The 7,484-nt window shown below is 36.8% G+C and overlaps 1 protein-coding gene across 4 annotated transcripts in view; it reads right to left on the reverse strand.

Moving 5' to 3' along the window:
• PCSK5 (proprotein convertase subtilisin/kexin type 5) overlaps positions 1 to 7,484 on the reverse strand; it is a 264,705-nt gene that overhangs the window by 255,661 nt on the left and 1,560 nt on the right. The gene's annotated exons all lie outside the window — the stretch shown is intronic.

The following is a 7,484-nucleotide window of genomic DNA, read 5'->3' on the forward strand; positions in this document are numbered from 1 at the left end:
ACAGCATGTTTTCTTTCCTGTCTGTTTTTAAGACATCAGGTTACTGTGTAAGTATGTGCCACAAAGAAAGGCTCCATTAAAAAAAAGGAAATATTCTCTAGGCTTATCCAGAGGCAAAACTACTGACAGGCAACAAAGAGAATGGAAATTTTCTGTGCCCTTGAAGCTGTAAAATATAGCTTAAAGACTAACTACAAAATTAGATAAGACAATGTAGAATTAGGCATACAGGATGCTAAACATAGCTAGAACCAGTGGATAAAAAGATAATGAGGAACCTAGTAGGTTTTGTGGCAAAGTTATGTAACAAGAAACAACTGCACGTCCCCTCAGAGAAGTTCCAGGCAAGGTTTACAATACGGGGGGTACTCAGTGAATATGACCACTAGAGACCCCCTGCAAACTGGTTCTAGGAGAAGTGAAGTTTATGTATTAGCTAGGAAGTACATCGTAATGAATATGTGTGATCATGATGGAACAAATACCTTATTGTGAACTTTTGTGAAACACATTGGATTAGAGGAAAAATCCTCTGAAGGTGTCCAGCACTGTAATAGAGAACGCCTGAATTCTAATATTTTAAATTCTGTTAGAAAGTTTACTTTCAAGCTGTTTTCAATATCACTGCAAGCTACCACTGATTAAACTATATATTTCTAAAAGGAAAACATTATCCATTAGTTGAGAACATTATTGACTTTCAGACACACAGCACTGTTCTGTAACACTTCATTGCCTTTTAAGCACTCTTACACAAAACTCATTGGTTTGTTCTAGTTTGAATAAAAGATACAGCACAGATTTTAACTGTGACTTATAGTGTCTCTCAACTCCAATCTGGCCCCAGAATACAAACTTAAGTGATGCCTGTTCCCTTCCTGGCACAGAAACATCCTAAAAAGAAAAAAAACAAAGAGGAAAAAACGTGTAACCTGAGCAAAAATGAGCCTTTGCAGATGGCTATCCCTTATTAAAAACCATGCCATCCCCCTTGGGATCAGGTTCCTTCTATTTGGAAGAGTCGGTGCATACAATCTTTCCTGATTTGTTTAGAACTGTATATTCTGTCTTGCCTGATTAACGTGCTTTTTACAATCTCATCTCCACTGTGCAACATCTTGTAATACACAAGAATGTCTACAAGCTGTTCTGGCAGGACTTCATTCTGCAGTTCTCATACTCTGCTGGACTTGCCAATGTTGCATTCCAAACAGTTTTCCATTCTGCAAAAATCAATTGAATTGGGCCCAGTACGTTGCCAAATAAACACTTACTGTCTTAAGGTATGTATCTTTGGCAAGCAGGATTCTATTTGATCACATCTTTTCCTGTGTTTGGCAGGTGACAAAGTACTACACGATATGGTTGACCCGTATTTCCCCACTTGCTGATTTTACAACTGATTATTCAAGAAGAGAAAGGTATATTGGTCAATCACAGAAACACAGAATATAGTTGTAAAATATGCAACTGTGACACTGGAAATGTCTTGCCTGAAAATTAGCTTAATTTATGCCACTGTACAAAGGAGTGGGGAGGTTGTATACAAGTAAGACATCATTTCTGGTCAAGGCAAACAGATGTCAATCAAAACACAGCAACTATGATGATTGTAGGAATGGGAAATCTATCTTCTAATAGGAAACCAAAAGCAAAACAAAGGCTGGGCCTGAAAATGTGGTGGAGAGACAGATGAGCCATTTAAGCATGAGAGCACATATATAACACTGGCCATGACTAAATTTAGTCTGTAAGTTGGGGAAAAAAAATCACTTTCAGAACTGGTTCATTTCAGACTAGTTTAGAACTGGAGTCAAAAATCCACTTATAAACACCTTAAGGTACACATCACTCATGATTCTGTAAAATCCAATATTCTTCAGATTTTTGTATTTATTATTTATGTTTATTTTGAGCAGATACTTTTAAAAAATTAAAAACTTTATCTATCTTTAAGTACTACTTGAGTAATAGTATTAAATTCCTGAAGCAGGGCACAGAATTAAACTATGGAACCATAGGTCAAAACTCTATAAACAAGACTGATTTATCTATTTATTACAGCAGGACAGCAAACAATTACCTGCCAGAGTTCCTCTGGAAATTGCTTTGGTCAATATTTCATCTAGTGACCTGAATACTGGCATAGAAAAAACACCAATAAAACAGAAGATACATACAGACAGATGATATGCTAGTATGTTGAGGGGCAGGAACAGAATTCAGAGCAAACTGGCACTGGTCTGGAAAGGCAGGACAACATTCAGCAAATGCACAAGCAAAGAACTACACCTAATAAACAGCAACCTGCTGAATAAATTCAGACTAGAGAACAGTGGGCTAGGAATTTGGCAGCATCAGTATGTGAACCATAGCAGATCACAGGCTGAACTCTGTCAAGAATGTTATATGGTTACAGGATAGACAAATGCCATAATGGGTTACATAAACAGGAGTGCTCTTTTTCCTGAAGACAGGTGAAGGAATCCTTATGTGTACTCTACTGTAATGCTCTGGCAACTCCTTGCTCAAGATGAGAATCTCTAGAAGGACCAGAGTCAAACCAGAGTCTGATGTTGCTACTCTTTACATTAATAGTGAAACACAAGCTTTGAAGTGCAGAAAGACTAATACAGTTTCAGCTCCACCAGATAAAGAGTATAAACCACCAGCTCCACTGACACTGTGGAACTTCCTTACTGAAGACCTTCAAAAATTGCTTAAATATCTGCCAGGAAATGTGGGCATAAGTGGTTTTTCTTAAAGGCACTGCAAGGACAAATGGATCTGTAGTGATTTCCCTCTCGCCTTTCACTTCTACAGGTTTAGCCATTATCAGTGAGAGGTTGTCATACCAGACATGAATGCTGACATACCAGAGGTAAGATGCACTATGGATTTACCTCAATATGTTTTACAGATTTTTTCCATTTCTTCCATTTAACCCAGTCTGGTCCACTTCTGCACTTTGTTTGAGAGAAGCAGTTCACACAAATATTGCCATTTGTAAACTTGCAACTAATTGTTATTCTTAAAAATACAATTTAGTTTGTGCTTGCCTAAGGGCTTTAAATAATTTTTAAAATCACATAATTTGTAGTTTGACCACTACACTGTTAAACAAGATTATAATCTTCCCTCATTTTGTAACTACAAATACTACTAGATTGCCTAAATGACCAGAAGCCATTCCTTTTCTTCATCCAGCTCCTAATGAAAAGCTCACACTTACTAGTTCTAAAATCCGTTCTCTCTCCCTCCTCTCTTCTATTTTTAACTGCAGAGATGAGAAAACTACCACTAAATATGAAGAAACAGTCCTTTGTAGTCTCCAATATGTTCAGGTGTACTGACTTTGTGGTATTATGAACATTTGCAAAAATGTTGTTTCGGGACTTACATTTTCCAAATACTTGTCTACTGGTGGTTATTCCCTATCATCCCTAAATGAACTTTTTTCCTCCTGTGGAAAAATCCAGTTTTCCTTGGTGTATTTGTGTAACCCCATTTGATGTATCTGCCTATGCATACAACTTAGAGTACGCCTAGCATTAATTCTTTTTATACCACTGTCCTGATACTTGTATCCTTAGTACTCAGGACTTCATTAAAATTATTACAGGTTTTAAATTTTAATAAGGTATACCCTGTTTCAATGCTGTGCGAACACAGGCCCTTAAGAGGTATGTATCTTCTATTATTCATCTCTATTATGGGCTACATGGACTTCTTTGCACAAAGACCTATCATCTTGTTTTTTTGAGACATCCTTGTAAAGTGATGGAGACTTTTGGCAGCAAACTCCTTCCTTAGGAGAAGACAACATTAGTTTAGGCTTTTTATCTCAAAATAAGTCCCTTTCTTTCTTAACTGCTTCCTTGTCTTGCAATTTGAACTACTTAGTTTGCTAAATTTACTTCTGCCTTCCATCTGGAATAGACTTTGCAAATGAAACACAGCTATTCCTCTCATTCTTTCTATCAATTGACCTTGTTACACATCATCTTCTCTGTGACATCAATGGAATGTCAGGTTTGAATAAACTGTTGAAATTAACAGGTTTGAAATATTATTTACTAAAACTTTGTTTGATCTGCTGGCTTTAAACCAATATTCTCAATTAAAACAAACAAACCCAACACAAAACACTTACGGGCAAGTGATATCAGCAGTTACATTATGTAGAAAACAAAATCTGTCTATCTTACTGTGATTCCTGAGGCACAGATCAAGCTGAGCACACTTAGGTGCCTTTTGGCTAATAGTGTCTACTCCTTGCAGGAAGAAAATTGTAGGGATAGGGTGGTCTGTCACTTGCAAAGGGCAGGGAATAGGCTACTCAATTCTGAAAGAGATCAGAAAAGTAAAATTCCTGGAAGAATACTGTTAGGGGAAGAAAGATGTAATGTGGTAAAGTGCTCACCCATCCTCAGCTTTTCCTAGATTTAAGAAAGAAGAAAGGAAGAGTTGCATATAAAGTTTACTATTGCAGCATTTCTCTCCCTTTTTGCAACCACATAAACCTTTATCCCTTCCATTCTTCCATCACCTTTGGGGTATCAACTGTTTGTTTCTCCTGTGCTCGTGAACCTTTAAGGAAAACCCATTGCCTGAACAATAAACTCCTGGCACTTGATGACAGCAAATAGCTAAAACATTTAAATCTACCATACAAAATACTACACAGACTATATGCTTAAACCTTGACAGCTGCCAACAGTGAAAGAAATGTTCTTGAATGTCAATGGTGGATACATTTCTCTAGGGTAAGGTCTGCTTTGTGCAGCCACTGCAAAATTAGAAAACAAAAAGCTGCTAGGGGGTGCACTATACCCCAAATTGCTCCATCCATAATGGAACTTAGAACAATTCCCTGGCTGCTTTATGTTACACTATCTTATCACAATCCCAGAGGACTTGCAAGTCCAGACCACTGTCTTAGAAGACCCATGCAAAAAGAACAATGCAACCCTCTTCCTTGCTAGAGAAACTACTAATTGCACTTTAAGAATAAGGCAGAAAAGCCTTCATTGGAAAAGGAGGAAAGAAGTTAACTCTCTGCATTTACGTCCTGATATTACATGTTTGTGTAATTTTAAAGTCCAATGAAATACAGAAGACATACCTCTAATTGGTAATACAGGAAATACAAGATTAACAAGAAGTATGTCAGAGCAAATTGAAGGAAACAGGAAACAGAACACGTAGTCTGGAAAAACATAGCATTAAAGAGGATTATTTCTCTGTTGTATTGTGATCCCCAAAAATTAATGGAAAATTCCTCTTTTCAATGAACAGCGAAGCTAAAGCTTTGAGTTTTCATAATAAGACATGGAGACCCCAGAAGTCTGAGAGCAACAAAAGTTTACCAGAAGCTGTGAGAGAAAGAGTTTTCAATTGCTCACCAGTAGGTCATCTCAAGGCCTCTTTTAACGGCCCCTTCTGCCATCTATTTCTGATTGACTTGTCCAGTCATTTAGCAAGCTTTGCAGGTTTGTCATGGCAATGAAAATTAATTAAGAGGTATTTCAAGACTCAACTGGATATTCTCCAAATCACACAAGCATCAAAAAACAGTAAGTTAAATTCCTCTTGTTACCAGGAATGCACTAAATTACAAGAACTGAGAGAAGGGATGCTGGACAGTATTTACAATTCAGAGCCTTCCTGGATCTACCATCTTGTCTTTACTGATAAATTTAAAGTACCTTCCAATGTCATTTTTCCACAAATGCAAACTTAACAGAATGGTTAATGAAAATAAGACCTTCAGAACCTCTCTTTTCCACTCTTCCCTTCAGCTCTAATCATGCAATTTACTGTTGTCAGAATGCTCCTGGTTTGCAACTACCTGACTTCCATTTTTAGTTTTACTATTTCTTATCTTAAATATTTTAAATAGGCTATTTTTCTGCATAATTTGTAAGTTGGTACTTTGGACCAGCTGCAGGCGAACAAAGTGATTTAACTTTTGGCACTTTCTTTTAAAGGAGAGCTCATAAATTTAATGTAACCAAAAATATCATGCCTATTGTGTAACTCTATGATGAAATTCTGCTTATTAGTGTCTCTTACTTTTTGAGCATATTCAGCTGAGAGAATATCTTCCAACGTCTCACACAAAATAAATTGTTTAATTACTTGCAATTGTCTCTCAATAATAACCAGCAAATTATTGTCCTGTTCTTATCTTGTTTTTGCGCTTCCTGTATTGTGTCAAATATTTTTCTGCTTTTCTGCTTTTCCAGATCTATGATTGCTATGGGCAAGTCCACCTCATCTGTCCAAACTACTACTCCCAATTCCCTTTCTCCAAAAGTTAATACCTTACTCTGTTTACTCATCTTTACCTAGACGCACAGTCTATTCTTTTTTCACCCATATACTTAGTAAAGTATTTTCCTGCTTTTAATTACTTATAGTCTCTATTTTCTCTATTCTCATCTGTATATCTAATCTGTAATTTATCCATTATTGGTATCTCCTAATTGTATATAGACACTTTCACTGACACGTAACAAACAACAGAGGCTTACTACATTCTTACCTTAATTCAAGATGGGGTTTACATATGCAAAGTACAAAAAGGCAGGTTCTGAGCTGACCAGCCAGCCTGGCATAAAAAATGTGGAAAGGTGCATCCTGCAACTGACAGTTGCTTATTTTGGCACTATAAGGGCCCAGACAGGAATACAAACACCTCGAACAAAAAAAATGTGTAATTTTAAAACGAAAGCCAAAACAAAAAAAAAATTGATTCCTAAATGGTAGTTCCCAAGTAGTACTTCAATTTTGACATGAACCTTCCCCACAAATTTTAGTGCCTCCATCTGGAAGTAGTACTGCCTGCTTGCTTAAGCACTCCATGAGAGAAGTTGGTACTCAGCTTTTCTAAGTAACTGCATCTTTACACATCACGTTTTGTGCTACTCCAGTGACATTTTCCAGCTTTTCTGATGTAAATTATTTATCTTAAATGACCACACAGCTGTCCTATTCAGGCTTGTAATGAGTGGGAACATTGAGATGTACTTTAAACTTTTGATTTAAACTTTTGATTCAATCGGGTACGAAGTGGGAACTCATTTTAAAACACAATAACAATCGGGTCTTACTTTGATTTGGTTGATACGAAAAGCCTGGACTGTAAACACAGCTGGGTTTTTGTAAATCTCATGTATAAAAGGAAGCCTTCTGTACCTGTAAATGCTCATTCCTAACCTTTCAATTCATGTAGAATAAACTACTGTCTAGAAAGAATGTACTTGGATGTTTGCACCCAAGCATGCAACAGGACTGTTTATTTTTCAGGCACTCACCTTGTAAACCCTACATATGCAACTAACATTTTGAGAACAACTGCGAGGAAAGTCTAGAACACGGAGTATAAACTTCTTAAGAAAAAGTTATGTTAGGACATTTTAAAGAAAACTGTGCCTAACTGTAGAAGGGGGCATTTTTCAGTGCGATGGGATCCAGTGAGA

The sequence above is a fragment of the Catharus ustulatus genome, chromosome Z (assembly GCF_009819885.2).
Source record: "Catharus ustulatus isolate bCatUst1 chromosome Z, bCatUst1.pri.v2, whole genome shotgun sequence".
Classification (NCBI taxonomy): domain Eukaryota; kingdom Metazoa; phylum Chordata; class Aves; order Passeriformes; family Turdidae; genus Catharus; species Catharus ustulatus.